The sequence below is a fragment of the Tamandua tetradactyla genome, chromosome 4, assembly GCF_023851605.1.
Source record: "Tamandua tetradactyla isolate mTamTet1 chromosome 4, mTamTet1.pri, whole genome shotgun sequence".
Lineage (NCBI taxonomy): Eukaryota > Metazoa > Chordata > Mammalia > Pilosa > Myrmecophagidae > Tamandua > Tamandua tetradactyla.
This window is the reverse complement of record NC_135330.1, coordinates 68,561,357-68,579,409: the sequence shown is the minus strand read 5'-3', so window position 1 is coordinate 68,579,409 and position 18,053 is coordinate 68,561,357. Positions and strand designations below refer to the sequence as shown.

The window sequence follows — 18,053 nt, the reverse complement described above, 5'->3', positions numbered from 1 at the left end:
CAACTAATTGCCTTGAAGCTTATACTGGAAGAAGGAAAGATATACCTCCCTTATCCTCCGGAAGCTCTGTGTCCACACGGCTCCTGGAGTCTGTATTTGTGCCAGGCTCTGTGTCCACATAGCTCCCTAGGGATGGGAGGTGGAGGTAGGGGTGGGAGAGGAACTTCCACAAGAGTGGGCATATAGATGGCTAGAGACCAATACCTAAAAGTCACGGCCTCAGAAACCCCAGAGAAGATCATAAAGGTCAAGTTGAACACAGAGAGAAGAAACACAGTGATTAGCCACCCTCATACGGTTAACACAAGCTTGGCCAACAAGTATGTTGGCACCACAATGAAGATCAGACATGGATCTAATCCAAGTCTGTCCATTTAGAAATGAACCCAAATATTTAATCCAACTCCTGGCTCCTGATTCAAGCTTATTTCCCCATCTCACATATTTCACATTGAGAGACAATTAGCTCAATAAAGGTAAACAAGTCCTTAGAAGTCATATGATAAGGCCATGCTAGCAAAATATTACTATTATAACAGAAATACAGGTAGAAAACACACTAAAAGCCAAGTTTGAATTTTTTATGTCCTATTCCAAAAGCCCAAACATTTCCTTTTCTCTACTATAAATACTGTTTTTGAACACTAAATATTACACTTAGAATTCATGACCCTAGGCTTACTATTTATACCTTAAAAGATTCCTAAGTCTTAATTTTTAGGGACAAATTTATATAAATCTCATAAAATATAAGAAAAAATATATATCCCACTAGAAAGCACAATGTTACTGAAGACCTTGAACTGGGTAAAATCCTATCAACTAAAATTACACATGGTCTTTCATCACTAAACTCCTTCAGAAAACATTCATTTAAATGAAATAAAAACTGCACTATCAAGTCTCTCTTTCTCCATTTAAAATATTTACCAAAAGGAAAATACCAGACAGAAAAACTGAGCCAATGAACAAAACAAGATGGCAAAAAAACAGCAATTAATGACTTGGATTAGAAAAATGTTGATTCACCTACTTGTAAAAGCAAAAGTTTTATAGGCTCTGAGCTCGATCATATATTTCAAGGCAAATTTTTAAAAAATTTTTATTGTGGTTACTTATACAAGACAAAATTTCCCATTTTAACCACCTTCATGTATATAATTCAGTGGGATTAATATTCCCAATATTATGAATTTTTTCATCAACCCAAACATAAACTCTGTACCCTCTAAGCAATATCCCAATTCCCTCGTCTTCCCTCAGCCCCTAAAAACCAGTAATCCACTTGCTGTTTCTATGGATTTGCTGATTCTAGGTATTTCATATAAGTGAAATCACGCAAAACTTGTCCTTTTTTGTCTGGCTTATTTCACTTAATAAGATGTCTTCAAGGTTCATCCATGTTCTCGCATGTATCAATACTTCATTCCTTTTAATAGCTGAATAGTATACTAGTGTATATATACACACACACACTACATTTAGTTTCTCCATTCAAATGTTGACATACACGAGTTGCTTCCACCTTTTGGCTACTGTGAATAATGCTGCTATGAACATTAATGTCCAAATATCTCTTCAAGTCCCTGCTTTCAATCCTTTGGGGCATATACCTAGAAACGGGATTCCTGGGTCATATGATAAGTCTATGTTTAACTTTCTGAAAAACCTCCAAGCTGTCCTCTACCACGGAGATACTGCTTTACATTCCCACCCACAATGGACAAGGATTCTCGTGAAGGCAAATTTCACAGCCTCATATCAAGGCTTTTGAAAAGCCAACTTTTCCAGGTTCTGTTGTTCCCCCATTTCCTTTCTTGACCATAAAGTTCTTAGTCAATTAGAAGTTTCTTTTTCAGTACTATAATGGGGCCCAACAGAACCTGGGAATAAATCCTAGCCAGGCAGAACCAGGAAGGCTTTATTCCATGGAGGAAGGAGAGGTTGGACTCCAAGGAACAGTGCCCCTCATCCATCTCCCACATCAGTGCTTCTCAAACTTCAGCGCATACATAAATCATTTGTGGATACTGTGAAAATGCAGATTCTGTCAGAAGGTCTTGGGGAAAGGGACCCTGGGCTTCTGCATCTCTAACAGCTCCCAGGTGACACTGGATGCTGCTGGCCAGACAAACACAGTCTGAGCAACTCTGTACAGCTGAACCTTCCAAAACCTAGAGAGTCCTGAACTGTTCAGCCCACCCCCCCCAAACCGGGCCCCGGCAGGGACATTCACCAACTCAGGAAAGCCATCATGATGTTCACCTTTGAAAGCTTTGAGCACCTAGATTTAAGAATTCACTGGACTGAATTAACAAACTTAATGAACAAAAGTGTTATATATTCAAACTTCTAATCTGCAACCAGGCGATACTGAGAATTCTGAAAGACACAGAAGTTCTGAATCTCTAAAATTGTAACTCTTGCTTCCAGGGGAAACACTGTTTTTCCTATTCTTACCAAAGGAAAAGGTCTGGGCCTGGTGTTCTTAAATGCCTCTTCTCCTATATACCAGCAGAGTTCTACTTTGTATACTGCCGGAGAATATAAAAGAATTCCTCACCCTTGAGGAGTTGACAGCCTAGATTCTAAGACCCTCCAGCACCACTGCCATCACTTCCCCCAACCAAGACTCACTCTAAAAACCAACTGCAATGCAAGAGAGGTAACAGTGGTCTGAACCAAACACATATATTAGTGTAACTGACAGAGACCTTTCTTTCCATGTCACACAATCAATGGCTAACATCCTACATGGGGGCCTTCGAATTGCAATCTCTTAGCAATCCTTAAAGAGTAGATTTTTTTTTTAAACTTGATGTTACAGATGAGTTCACTGGGGGTCAAAGAAGGCAAGTTAAGAAAAAAAAAAGACAAACAAACAAACAGACAGACCAAAAAAAAAAAAGAAGAAGAAGGCAAGTTATTTGCCCAAAGCTAATAAAGGAACAGAGTTGGGTTTCAAACCCAGGCTGTCTCATACCAATGAGAAAGCCCTTTTCCAAGTTGCCTCTATTTGTGTCAACCCCTCTACCTGGTCTCCTGCAGCCCCACCCATACCACGATTTGACCAAACCGTCTCCATCCAAGAATGAATATCTCCATAACCACAAAGCCAGAACAATGACATACATAAGATAAGCATCTGATAAATGGCACCACTAAATGTCAGCTCAGATGCAATAAAGGCTTCCCTACATTATCAGGTAAACATCACTGCTCCCTTCCCGCCCAGCTCCCAGCACTCTTTCCCTATCACCCTGTCATTTGCAATTTCCAGTGCTTCTATTATACCATATTTATTACAGCATTTTAATTATTGCTAATTTATATGTTTTCTCTTTATGGGGGAAAAATGCTAAGTTCCTAAGAGCAAGAACCTTCATCAAATTTGTATCATAGGTACCCAGCATTTAATAAGCCTTTAAAACGAAGGGGGGTTGGGGAGTGAGTGTTCCTCTCAGCTCGAACCCTGCGTGAACAGGAAAAGCCACTTAACTATCTGGACCTGGCTCTTCTTGGGTATAAAATGAAGAGCTGCAAAGCCTGATGTCTAAGATCCATTTCAGAGGATGGAAAGCAATACAGGCATTTTCCAGATTAAAAGAAAGAAATACTAAGAAAGCGCTGGTCACCGGCCCGCAGACTCTGATCCCTGAGAGCGCTCACCTTTCAGGAGAGGGATCAACCCAGGGTCCCCTGCACCCGCTCAGCCCGCGCCCGCCCGCCCAGCCTGCCTTCTCCCCGGAATGGCAGGAAACAGCCACAGCGCACGTGGATTTACCATGCAGTTTGATTCCACCCGTGCATGGCAGCGAGGTTAAACTTTGCGCCTAGGGTCACAAAGGAAGTACACGACAGAGCTGAGCGTCAAAGCCGCAGGACCCTCAGGCTACAGAGGCTGTATTTAAAATTTAAAAATCAAATGTCAACATTATTTAAATGTTTAATTTTTAACACTTAGGTTTTTGAATGACTGCATAACGTGACAAGTGCCCTCTTTTTAACCTGTGCACTTGTATCTGGAGATTCAAATCTCTTTCCAAATTATGTAGTAGTTCGGGGGCAGAATGTTAAAGGAAAAAAGTCCCAGCAAATGAGGATCTTATGCTGTCAGCTCACCACTCAGTAAATCTTTCCTCCTTCTAGCCTGAAAACCTAGCCAGATGACAACCCCCTCTCCCCGCCGGCACATCTCACTGTTAGCACAGGGGCAGCCGGCATTCTGCTTCTCTCCTCTTTCTTGCGTTCCCCAGACAAGGCTGAATTAAGCCCCAGGCTTAAAGCCTATTTTCCAGCTGAAGACAACACAAACAAGGTCAGAAGACTGACATGTTCCAGTACCAAGTGCCAAGTAAAACCCCAAAGCATCCACCGAGACACCCCAAGCGAAGCAGAGAAATTCACCCTGCAGCTGCAGCCTGTTACACCGCGACCGCAGCTGGCTCTTCACGCCAGACCTTCCAGGACCTAGCCTGCTGTTCAGTGAGTCACTGCTCTTAGCAGCAGCTGAAATTCTCATTAAAATTATAAAAAAATATTCATCAGGATTTAACAGAACTAAAGCTCCACGTTTTGGGGATTTCTGAAAAAGATTTAAGATGTCTGGGGCTTTTTTTTTTTTTTTGAGATAAAACAACATAAAACTAACCATGTTAAAGTGTACAATTCAGCGGCATTTAGTATATTCCATAGTATACAACTATCACATCTATCTAGTTCCAAAGCTAGATACTGTATCATCCCAAAAGGAAACCCCAGATCCATTAACCATTCACTCCCCAATCCTCCACTCCCTTCCCCTGGCAACCACTAATCTACTTCCTGTCTCTACGGAATTACCTATTCTAGGTATTTCATATAAATGGAATCATGCAACATGTGACCTTTTGTGACTAGTTTCTTTCCATTAGGTGGATGTCTTCAAGGTTCAACCTTGCAGTGGCATACATAAGGTCTTCAATCCTTTTTACAGCTGAACGACATGCCATCATAGGGATACGCCACACCTCATTTACCCCTTCACCAGCAGATGGATGCTGGTCACTTCCACTTTTGAGCTGTTGTGCATGATGCGGTGATGAACATTCATGTACAATTATTTGTTTGAATACCTATTTTCAATTATTTTAGGTATATGACTAAGAGTGGAACTGCTAAGTCAAATGGTAATTCTATGTTTACTTTTTGAGGAACCTCCAACTGCTCTCCATAGCGGTGGCATCATTTTACATTCCAAGTTTGAGTTTTCAAGGCCAAACTGGACCTTTCTAACCTACTAGCTCCTTCAATAAGGCCTCTTCCTGCTCTGAAACCTCCCACCTCCTTCTGGGCAGATACTAGGAAAGCTGCTCTTTAAACACTCCAATTTCATCTTCAGGGCGAATGTGAGCAAAGTAGGAAAGAAAACTGGCTTCGGAGAACAATTTATTATAAAACGCTCCCCGAAAACGTAACCCTGTCAATCTGCAGGATTTTGTTTCAGCTTCTGAATGTTTTCTTTAAATTGGATAATTCTATCAACTCATCTGAATTCATCTCTTTGTTAGAAGAGGGCAACGCTGTTATTTGCTTAATGTTGAAACTGTTGTGCGAAATGAGGGACAAGGCTTTAAGCCTCCTGGAACATTATATAGAAACAGAATAAACCAGGCGGAGGCTCCGAAGTTTCAGGAATTAGGTTTTATTTTCTATGGCCACAGGCTTCATCTAAGTAGCCTCTGAAAGTCTGAGCCCCGAACAAAAGGCAACCTTAGCTTTTATGGACTGTATTACATGCTAGAGATAAGGTAAGCATAATATGGCGACTGGCAATGTTAAAGGACAAACGATTGGTCAGTTTAAGGAGCAAAACAGGTTACAGAAGCAGATGAGCTGTTAGGGGAGGGTCCCCATCCCACGTGTCTTATTTCACTTGCCTGCAGTTTTACCCAGTCCTGAAGGCTAGGAGAGGGGGTTTCTACCCCAGGAATGTGTCTTATCTCGCTTGCCTGCAGTTTTACCTATTCCTGGAGGTCAGGAGAGGGGGGTTGGGGATTTTCCACAGAGAAGCCAGCTGAATCAGAAGAAGAAGGGGCGGGGGTGGGGGGCAGCCTGCCTGCTTAAAAGCCTGCTTGCTACAAAATCTGTTTTAATCAACAAATTTACCACCATCCACAGACATAATCAGGAATTGAAACAGCGTGATTGCAATCTCCTTGGTGCAGCCAATCTTGGCTCAGTACCTGCCAGAAGGAGAGTTCAGGACCTCCGAGTTGTAAAATTAAATTCCTCCTGGTTCAGGAAGAGCTGCAGCCTGATTAGAATGTTCAAGTATTTCACTTGTCTGAATCGAGTTAAACTTGCTGCTGATGATTTCTGCACCTCTCTGGGGCCTTGAAGGAAGAATGGGTGAGATTCCCAAAGAATTAACTGAGGAATTAATGTCACAAATGTGAAGCTCTGTGGGTTTCGATATCCAGGAAAGACACGGAGGGCGGCGATCACGATGGGCGGCTCTGAAGGAGGACACCAAGGAGAAGGTGGGATACAGGCCTGGGGCGGGAGGACCCCAGGGGGCAGTTTGGACTTGGGTTTAGGTTGGACTGGGTGTGACTTTTTTTATGTCCAACAGACACTATTTTCATCCTGAGTTTGTGCCTATCACAATGCAGGGAAATAGCTGATGGAGCAAGTAGCATGCTGCATGTGGCAGAAATCATACTGAGCAAACAGGCTTGAGTTCCAGGTCTGTCCCTACCATTATGTGACCTTGGGCTACTCAGTCCTCAATTGTATAGTTAGAATTAAATGCGAACATGAAAGCTAAAGGGATTTATTAGTGAAGCCCAAAATAAAAAGCTAGAAAAATCAATACATCTAAAATAGAACTCATCCATCGAAATCCATCCTGCACGTGCTATCAAAATAATCCCTTTGAAGCCAGGGTCAGTCAACTTTCTTTAAAGAGCCAGATGGTAAATATTTTCAGCTTTGTGAGCCATATGGCCTCTGTGGCAACCACTTCACACTGCCGGTATAGCCTGAAAGCAACAGTAGACGGTATGTAAACAAATGGGCATGGCTGTGCTCCAGTAAAACTTTACTTACAAAAATAGGCTGAGGGCCAGATTCTGAGAGGCTGCCAAGCCCCTTAGCCACACCACTCAGCTCACAGTGAGAGCAGGCTGGGAGCAGTGCTCTGTTACTCACACTGACAGTGTCTTTGGATGATGTGCTGTCAGCTCAGCAGTCTACCTACAGAAGAAGTAAATTCTAATGAATAACATGGGAGAGTCTCACCACCAGCACATCAGTTAGTCTTTGTTACCAGGAAAACCTGCAAATCTCCTTCCTCCATGTACTCTGACCTAGATCTACTTCGACCCAGGGGACTATTCTCTATATATTCAGAGTCATTTCCTCCATTAAATCCCCTCTGCTAAGCACCAAAGTAAGACTTCTAAGACCATATCTGATCATGTCAGTCCTCCACTTAACTCAGTTTCCCCTGACCATTTCTGATCATGTCAGTCCTCCACGTAACAGATCAGTTTCCCCTGGCCATTTCGGAGAAGGATCCTTAGCAAGATTCACCAGGCCTGTGGAGCCTGGCCCTGTCCAGCCCTTCACCCGTGCACATACCTTCCTCCCGACCCCACATCACAGCCATGCTGACCTCTCTGCAGATGCCCAGACACGCTGTATTCACAAAGCTTACAGCAGGACCTTTTCATGCTCAGCTCCTGCTGTTCGGAGACACCTGTCCCTCAAGTATCAGGCTAATAACAATCTACATTTCAGGGCTCAGGATAGGAAAGTCCTCTCCCAGGAGGCCTGTGCTAATTCACTCCTTTCACCCCGGACACAAAGCCCTGTCCGTGCCCCCCACACTGCACTATGGCAACCTCTATCACGGAACGCATCGTGTTCTATTCTATTGGTTGCTGAGCTACCTCTCCACTAGACTGTGAACTCTCTAACAGGAAATATACATTCTTTTCAATAAAAGTTTACTGAATAAATTCAGTGATCAAGTTATTTTTAAGAATCTGATGCAGTGCTTTGAAAATTATTGCTTTTTTACTTCTTTGCTTTGTATATATATTTCACAATAAAAAAGTAAACAAACAAACAAAGAACCTAATGCAAGCATTGTCTGGTAGGGCCAGGAAAGGGGAAGAAAAGATACAAAATGAAGAGACCCTATAACTGCCCTCGAATGCTTTATAAACATAGAGAATATATACTCATAGGACATTACAAATGGATGATCTGCCCTGCAGATTATCTTTACCAATTCAAGGCCTATTCTCCAGCATATTAATGACTCACTATAAAGAAATGGGTAAAAGAGAGTACAATCATAATGAGGACCCACTTTATTACGAGAAGTAAATCAGACAAAATGACCTTTAGAATAAAGGCAGCACTTATCAAGTACTGTTTCATGCTTGCTAATTAAATCAATAAATAAATATATAAATAGATACTATTTAACTGTGATAGTCCCAGAAACACAAATCTAGGAGTTTTCAAGTTACATATCGTGAAACAGAGGCACCCATTGGTAAAGTATTAGAGTGCTGAACTGCTCAAGATTCCCCAAAACCAGTGAAAAGAAAGGAAAGAATAAAAGTACTAGGAACTGTGAAAAGGAGTGACTATATGGTTAACAAAAGGAGAACATTAGTATTCAGAAGAGCTGCCACATCCAAAATATCATGGGAAAGCAATCATATTAAACTTTTCAAAATGAAAAACATCTGATCTATATGGCAGATACCTTGGCCCAATCAATACCACTCCAGTTACAGTATGACTTTCTATACATTAAAAAATGGAAGGCAAAAATGAAACTTCCCAGAATTCCTTGCAACATGCATGCCTGTACATGATCTAGCATCTGAGAACAAATGCACACACTAAGACTCAGGGTGAAAGAACGTGATAATGTGGGGGCTGTGAGACCTCTGAAAGCATGATGATGTGGGCCTTTGATTGTTCTGCACAGAGGGCCAGTCAGCTCAGAGGTTTATGGGAGCCAAACTGTACTAGTACTGCACGTTCCTCACCCTCATTCCCAGCAGTGTTGGAAAAAGAAATGCAACAGAAATACCAGACATATTTGGTATTTATTACTAAATAGCATCATGCACATATAATTTACTTTTAAACCAGGTCCTATTCCTAATAACAACGAGAAAAAGTTTATCTGTGAACAGAGAAAATCTTTATAAGGTACTTGAATCCAGAAAACATTTTCCAGCATATTCAAAGGCAACAAACTCACCATAATGGCCCATAAATCTCTGGAGAGTAAAGAAGAAAGACAACTAATTTTGTACAAATTCTGCATGGAAGAGGCGCTGCTCTCTGGATGAACTCAGGCTAATGATTCATTCAGCAATTATTGGAAGAATGTTCTTTTTCTTTCACCAGATGCTTTGCTATTTCTAAAATAATTTGAAATAAATCATTTTACTGCTCACACAGCACCACACTCCTGGGCATTTATCCCTGAGAAATGAAAACTTACGCCCGCACAGAAACCTGTAGGTAAAATGGTACAGCTGCTGTGGAAAACAGTTTGGCAGTTTCTTACAATGTTAAACATGGAATTACCATTTGACCCTGCAATCCCACTTCTACACATATACTCCAAAGAACTAAAAACAAAAGCTCAAACAGATACAACAGTGTTCATAACAGTGTTATTCACAACAGCCAAAGGGGAGGAACAATCCAAATGTCCACTGTAACAGAAAAATAAACAAAATGTGGTTCATCCATACAATGGAATATTATGCAGCCATAAAAAGCAATGAACTTCTGTTACATGATACAACATGGATAACCTTGAAATCATTACATTGAGTGAAATAAGTCAGACCCAAAAGAACAAACATCGCATGAGTTCACCTACATGAAATATCTAGAATGAGCAAATTTAAGGAGACAGAAAGTAGAAATAATCACCAGCAGCTAAGGTGAAGGGGAATGGGGGGAAAGTTATTGCTTAAAGGGTAAAGCATTTCTGTTTTGGGTGATAAAATAATTTAGTAACGGAAGGTGGATGGTGGTAGCACAATATTCTAAAAGTAATACCACTGAACTGTAACTTAAAAATAGTTTTATGTTAGATGTGTGTGTGTGTGTGTGTGTGTGTGTGTGTGTGTGTGTGTGTGTGTGTGTGGTACCAAAATTAAAAAATTAAAACCTGGATGTAAATGTTTATATCAGATTTATTTGTAGCAGGCAAAAATTGGAAACGACCCAGATATCTTTTATCAGGTGAAGGTTAAGCAAACTGCAGGACATCCATTGTGTAGACTAGCAGTACTCAGTGATAAAAAGGAATAAACTACTGACTCACACCACTTGGATGGATCATAAGGGTATTATGCTGAGTGGAAAAAAGCCAATCTCAAAAACACATTCTGGGCAGTGCAACGGTGGTTCAGTGGCAGAATTCTCACCTGCCATACCAGAGACCTGGGTTCGATTCCCAGAGCCTGCCCATGCCAAAAAAAAAAAAATAGGTTACATATGCTATGATTCCATTTATATGACATGCCCAAAATGACAAATTACCAAGACGGAGAACAGATTCGTGGTTCCCATGGATTATGGATGGGTGGGTGTGACTATAAAGAGGCAGCAGGAAAGAGTTCTCTGGGGCTCTGTGTCTTGATTGTGTTGGTAGCTACATGAATCTACACATGATTCTACACGTGATTTGTGTATACACACATACATAAATGAGTGTCTGCAAAACTGGTGAAACCCAAAGGTCTGTGAACCGTACCAATGTCAGTTTCCTGGGTTCAATATTTTACTGCAGCCAAAAAAGAGTCCTCACTGGGAAAGGTGAGTGAAAGCTACACAAGACCTTTCTGTACTATTTCTGCAACGTCCTCTAAGTATGCTATTATTTCAAAATAAAAAGATTTTTAACAACAAAGGAGAGAAAAGAAATCATACTCAAAGTCCACACATGCAAAATTAATAAAACTAGAGTCTATATGAACCAGGGATTAGATCTCAGCTAGCCAGACCACTGCTTCGCCCTCTAACGGTGGCTCCAGAGGCACCCTATGAACACTAAGGTATTTCTGGAATCTGAAATTTGATGACTCAGACTTATTTGCATACCCATAGTACCCTGCACATAACATAATCCTTTCAAGTTTAAAAGAACATTTCTTTCAATTTCACATTTCTAAGTATGAGAATTTTATATCCAGAATTCCTTGTATGAACTGTAGGCAGTAAGTAGCTCTTAGAGAGTGAGAGCAGGTCAAAAGCCACCACTGGTGCAATGAGAGTTGCAGTTATTGGAGGACTGAGTTGGGAGAAACTGGCTTATACTCTGGTTTCTCTTCAGATCGTATAAATCTTTCGCCTTTTACTAAAGATTTCCGTGGAGAGAAACAATTCTGAGTTTTTAACTAATTTTTTGAGGCTTTGCTTTGGCAAGGCTATCATATGGTTGAAAATAAGACATATTCCCAAAAAGAAGCAGAGTTTTAGCTATCTGTAATGAAGATTATTATTCTAACTACAAAGTTTAAGCATTCTTACTAGAATTGTAATTTAGGCTTCTTATAATTGACTTGTAAAGTACAAGTGATGGAAGACAATGTAAGTTCAACACCATATGACTCTTACTGGCCTAAGTGGTGATTTACTTAGTTTTTTAAGTGTTATTACACAATATGAATACTACTGGATTATTTGTGTAATCATGGCCATCTCATGAAAGGCAGTGGTGTGCACTCTTAAAAAGAGACTTTGTCAAACTCACAGGGCAGATAGGTATGATGAACTGCTCTCTACTATCTGCCTAGTAAATGCCTATACAGATGATAGAATTTGGTCTGAGATTTGTTTTCATAAAACTAGGGAACAAAATTGTAAGGAAACTATTAACCCTCATCCACGCTGAACCTTGCAGCAGCTACTGAAAGTGGCTTCAGTCACGAAGAAGCCACACTTCATCATTTCTCTCATATCCCATAATCTTGCTTTTCACTCTACTAATGTTTCTAATTTCTTTTTATCAGAGACTCATCAGCTGTCACGTCATGATTTTTGAAGGTAATAATCTTCTAAAGAATGATGACAGGTACCACCTTTAGGGATGTACAGGGAGAAGGAAGTGTTTCCCCTCTTCACGCTTCCTTTACCTCCCCCCAAATTTCAGCTTCAAGTCACTATTTAACCTGCACCATCAAGCATTTATATAGGACATATGTGGGTACATTAACTTTAAACTACCGCATGGGGACAGTTCTTAACACTGAAAGTGCCCTAATCAGAAATCCACAATCAAGAAGGGGTCAGCTAGCATTTGAAAGATCCTACTCAGAAAATCCCAAGCCCAAAGAGGCTATAAATCAAACAACTCCAAAATTTACTTCTAAATAAATGTTTAGAATATTTATTATTATTATATTAAATAATGTGGTGGATTAGAGTTTTCAGGTTCTAGTACCCTTGTAAGGATAAAAAGCTTCAGGGAGAATTGCCCTAGGTCTAGCACTCCCTTTGGTTCTGTATTCCTCCACTTGATAAACCTCTATCTCGTGATCAGCCTAGAAGACAGCTGCTCCAGCTGACAGGATATAATTGTATCAGCTTCAGAACAAATCTTTACTGCAAGGTGCTTGTTGGAGTACTTAACCATAGAGAACAGAGGCTTCACAAGCTTACAGGAACAGGTTGAAAGATGGGTTTTATACCAACCTACTAATAAATATTTGTAATGAGGCAAAATTCAGATCTAGACCCTTTCCCTATAACATACCACTTGGTGGTGAAATTGTAGGAAAAGGCAACATTTAACTCCTACCCACAATTGCCGGGGAGGTACCAAAACAGCTCAATTAGCGTTGAACCATCAAATAAGCTTTGGTCCGAACCAAAATATAATCCTTCTCTTCAAGGCTCAGCTGAATTCGACCTCCTCCAGGGAGCTTTCCCTGGTCACTCCAAGGTTAGATACTCTCCCAGCAATTTTCGGCTATACCAACCACAATCATTCGTTAATACGAGTAACACTTAGTTAAACATAATGCCAGGGCCAATTTCCAGCCAGGACACACGAGCAGGGCCAGTCGTCCCAGCTGTACAGCTGGCATCTCATCATCAATGCCCCTGCTGTACCACTTGCTAAATATTTTGACTATCACCCCTATTAAAGCTATATGCCAGCCTAGCATTCCCAGAGTAAAAGCTTCTTGAGGGAAGAAATCAGGCCTCCTGCTTCCCTTAACCCAGAGTACCTATTACAGCCTGGGGCACAAAACAGAAAACTGTATGGCACATAAACTCTTATTTGTAAACCGACTGGTTCACAGCTGAGAAATTTGTCACCACTCCAATCCTAAAACACCGCCTCAGGGTATTACTAAGGGTTTACATGGAATCAATCAATCAATCTCACACACACACACACACCTGACCTCTTAGTTTTGCAGAGCTAAATTCTTGGTTGTGATTTCATTTTATTTCCCCCTGACTTATTCAGGGATCTTTAAAGTGAAGCAAATTATGTTTTTCAGGAACTGGTGGATAGAAAAGAGAGGAGAGCAGGGTATCTGGTAACTAAGAGTTGATAAGCAAATAAGCAAATTCAGTGTTTACCCACTACCACATAAAGCAGAGCGCTACCATACCTGTCCATATAATCACTGGGAAATCACTACCACCTCCATTTTTTTCCAGCGGCTGCAAATCATATACATATCAAGAAGAAAATCTAATGTGACTGACGGACAATGTCACTAATCCAGGGTTTTTTTGTCCCTACAGTTGGGGACTCTTCAACCACGTTCTCTTTGCCGAGAGAGGCTGGCGTAGAACGTGAGACTCAGCCTCTGCCAAGCAGCCCCTCTGAATGGGCAGAGCTGTATAAAATCCAATTTTCTGCTAATAAGAACAGGCTGAAAATCCACATGCACAGTCAACCACTTGCTAATCCGCTCCCATCAGAGGGAGGGAGGCTGAGCTATATAAGAGAAACAGTGGGTAATCTTTGACCAGGCCACAGCTTCTAGGAAACAAGGTAGCACCTAAACTCTCTAAACTCCCCAGAGGTTAGACACATGAAATGAAGCAAACGTTGCCAAGGGACTGATTCTTTACAAGAAGTTCCCTACTAGAGCCATGCATCTTCTCCTCAACCTAACAAACACTTTGTGGAAAGCCGACTGAGGTAGACTAGAATAGGTCCATCTAGGTCAGCGGCAGCTGTTGGCCCTGCAAGGGAACCAAAGGGTTAAATCAAATTCTAACCTGCAGCCTGCTAGTGAGAAAAGCTCTGTAGGAAACCAGGCTTAACCGCAAAGCCAGTGTACTAGGTGAAAGGATTTTTTGTCCCTGTTCTCAGAAAGGGTAGAAAAACAAAACAAAAAAAAAAAAAAAAAACGGGGGAAAAAAAAGAGAAGAAGAAAAGAGGGGTCTCCTCAGAAATGTCCACTGATAAGTTGGGGACCCACTCCACCTAGCTTTAAGCACCCCAGCACAGTGACAAGCCACATATGTAAACTCTACCCAAGCTTCACCAGGGCATTGCTAGTCTCAGGACGCCCACGGTGTGTGCTCTCATCATGTACTCAGCTTTCACTTTTCTGTTGGCTGCTATCTCCTTTGCTCCCTTCAATTTCCTTTAACGATGAGAGAAAAGGACCCGGCTTCGCCCCAGCATCCGTCAGTGCTGGCAGAGCTCGGGTACCCGACTACATGTCAAATGGGAGGCTGCAGGCGATTGCAGACATGAAATTCCTCTCACCTAAAGCTCAGGTGGAACTATGATATCACACAGGTGCAGGAAAGAGCTTTGGGAATAAGACTCCGAGAAGGGAGAAATGAACGCTGGGGGCAGGGCCAAGATGGTGAGGGAAGAGGAGTTAGACAAGGTTCCCTGGCAGAGCACCTCCGGCACCAAGCACACTGCTTAACCAAATATTTGTTAAACGAGTCAAGACAAAACTCGGTTGTTTTTCTAAAGTACTGAATCACAGAGGGATTTATAATCAGGCTAACTGCAAATTTTTGTGGGCAAAACTTCAGGAACTAAAAACTATCTGTACTTTTAGAAAGTGCCTGTTTTCTCTGTATTCAAATTCATAAGCCATCGAGCTTTACTTCCCCTTTTCTTCCGAACCCTTTGACAGGCACTGGACAGTCCTCTGACTCTACTTCTGAATGAAATGCTTATTTGCAGGTATGCCTCAATTTCAGAAACCTGCTTGTTCTAGTTTGCTAGCTGCCAGAACGCAATATACCAGAAACAGAATGCTTTTAAAAAGGGGAATTTAGTAAGTTGCTAGTTTACAGTTCTAATGTCCCAATTAAAACAAGTCTATACAAATGTCCAATCTAAGGCATCCAGGGAAAGATACCTTGGTTCAAGAAGGCTGATGAAGTTCAGGGTTTCTCTCTCAAGTGGAGGGGCATGTGGCGAACACAGAGTTTCTCTCTTATCTGGAAAGGTACATGGTGAACACGGCATCATCTGCTAGCTTCTTCTCCTCGCTTCCTGTTTCATGAAGCTCCCCGGGAGACATTTTCCTTCTTCATCTCCAAAGGTCGCTGGCTGGTAGACTCTGCTTCTCGTGGCTATGTTGTTCTGCTCTGCTCTCTCTGAATTGCTCTCATTCTCCAAAATGTTTCCTCTTTTATAGGACTTCAGAAACTAATCAAGACCCACCCAAACGGGTGGAGACACATCTCCCCTAATCCAGCTTAGCAACCACTCTTGATTAGGTTACATCTCCAGGGAGAAGATCTAATTATAGATTCAAATATACAGTACTGAATAGGGATTATTCTGTCTTTACAAAACGGGATTTTGATTAAAACATGGCTTTTCTAGGGTCCACACATCCTTTCAAACCAGCACACTGCCACAAAAAAATGTGGTCTCAAGAAAGAAATTTATAATTGATTGCTTGTAACACTCATAGGTGTTACCTCCTTCTAAACTTAAATGTTTTTTGGTAGGACATTAGTCCCTTGTCAAAGAGTGGGAATCAGCAATTCTTAACTCCAAAGCAAGGAAGCAACGAACTACTGAAGGAAGAAAGCAACCTACAATGACAATAAAATACAGTGAACGTCTATTCTATAGCAAGCACCTACATGGATGGGTGTTTTATATCCACCATCTCTTTCTCCATAACCCAAACTTTCTCATATTCCAAATAATAAAACTGAGTCTCAGAGGAGAGAAATGTTTTTCCCAAATGTATCTCAGTCAGATTTTGCTGACTTTGCTGTTTCTTCCATTATGCCAAATGCCTTCAAACAGAAATGAAAATAAAAGGGAAAATTTAATGACAACACAATCCAACATAAAGCTTTATTTGTATCACTTGATTCAGGCCTACCATCTAGAAGCACATTTACTACATCAAACAAGGAATTGAGCACTAAAATGTTCTCCTTTATCTGCTTGGCACCATTAGAGAGAAGACTAACAAAACAAAAATGTGAAGGGGGGTAGTCAAAACCAAGGCAGATAAGCCAGAGAGGTGCTGGGCTCAGACACATACATCCCTTCACAACACACGCTTCCAGTACATGACTGCTGCAGGGGGCCAGGGGAGCGGGTGGTAAAGGAAGAGGGAGCACTTAGTTTTCCAGAGACTGGAGGACAGATATTACAAAACAGGATCCAAATCTCACAGCAGATGGAGTCTGAACAGCCCTTGATAGCTGCACCTACACAAGCTCCCCCACCACAGCCGGCATCTTGGCAAGTGCAATCAGCTTCACACCAAAGAAATTAGAAGGCACACCCTGATTCAGCTATAATCCCCCAAACCTTAACATCGCCAAAACTTCTAGGACTGGTGCTCAGCCCAGCACCTTTTCATTGTCACAAATGATGCTTCACTTAAGAGTCACCATCTCCCTAACATATCCTTTCCTTCTTAATCACACCAAGCCCCTCTGGAACAGCATTCCTACTGATGATCTTGCAAACATTACTGTGGTGGTTCAAGGCTTTGTACCCCAGAAAAACACATTCTTAAACTTAATCCATTCCTGTGAGCATGAACTTACTCCATTCCTGTGGGGAGGAACTTTTGATGAGGTTCCTTCAAGTAAGAGGTGGGCCCATGCAATCAGGATGGGTCTTAATCCTATTACTACTGGAGTCCTTTGTAAGAAGGACGAAATTCAGACAGAAATAGAGAAAGTCATGGGGAATAGCCAGAAGCTGAAAGTCAAATGGAAGCTAGAAGAGAAGGGAGAGGCCAGGAGAAGCCGCCATGTGCATTGCCACGTGACAGAGGAGCCAAGGACCAAGGATCGCCAGCAGCCAGCCCCAGGATGCCAGTCTTTGGGGAGAAAGTATCACCTTGATGAGGTCTTGATTTGGACTTCTAGCCTCAAAACTGTGAGCCCATAAATTCCCACTGTTTAAGCCAACCTACTGCATGATATTTGCTTGAACAACAAGGAGACTAAAGCATCTACCACTCTCTGGAGCTCAGAGTCTACCTCCCCACAAGGGGATGCGAGTACCCACAGTGCTCTCTCTGCTCTGCCTGTAAGTCCTTACTTAGCATCTACCTATGTGTCTGTCTAAGGCTCCAACCACACACCCAGGCCTGAGGCATTTAACTATCACGCTGCAAACTAGCACAGTGTCATTCATTTTTTTTCTTCAGTTAAATTCAATTAAATTCTCACCTATTCTGTGGCAGGCACTAAAGATCCAACCCCAACACTGCCTTCATGGGGCTCACAGTGTAGGGGGAGGGAAAATGGATAACAAATTCATAACTGTCATAAAGAGTAGAAAATACAATCCAGAGCATTACTACCACATTACCCTGTATGTTTCCTTCTTATCACTTAGCTCAATGCATGACTATGAGTCATTGTTCTAGTTTGCAAGCTGCTACAATGTGATATACAAGAACTGGAACAGTTCCAAAAAAGGGGAATTTAATAAATTACAAGTTTATAGTTCTAAGCCTATAAAAATATCCAAACTAAGGCATCCAGGAAACGATACTTAATTTGAGGAAAGCAGATAGGTCTAGAACACCTCTGTC

The 18,053-nt window shown here is 41.6% G+C and overlaps 1 protein-coding gene and 1 non-coding gene across 16 annotated transcripts in view; one reads left to right on the top strand and one right to left on the bottom strand.

The window, feature by feature from the left end:
- Nucleotides 1–18,053, bottom strand: part of HHAT (hedgehog acyltransferase) — a 472,050-nt gene that overhangs the window by 410,545 nt on the left and 43,452 nt on the right. Inside the window, exon 1 of one of the 15 annotated variants that reach the window (XM_077157726.1) lies at nucleotides 7,090–7,280. The exons of the other annotated variants lie outside the window; for them this stretch is intronic. The gene's annotated coding sequence lies outside the window, so the exon portion shown is untranslated. Of the gene's footprint in view, nucleotides 1–7,089; nucleotides 7,281–18,053 lie in introns of those variants that run through there. 15 annotated transcript variants of the gene reach the window in all.
- Nucleotides 11,346–11,461, top strand: LOC143681755 (U5 spliceosomal RNA). Its single transcript, XR_013174816.1, has one exon. It is a non-coding gene; the product is annotated as a U5 spliceosomal RNA (small nuclear RNA).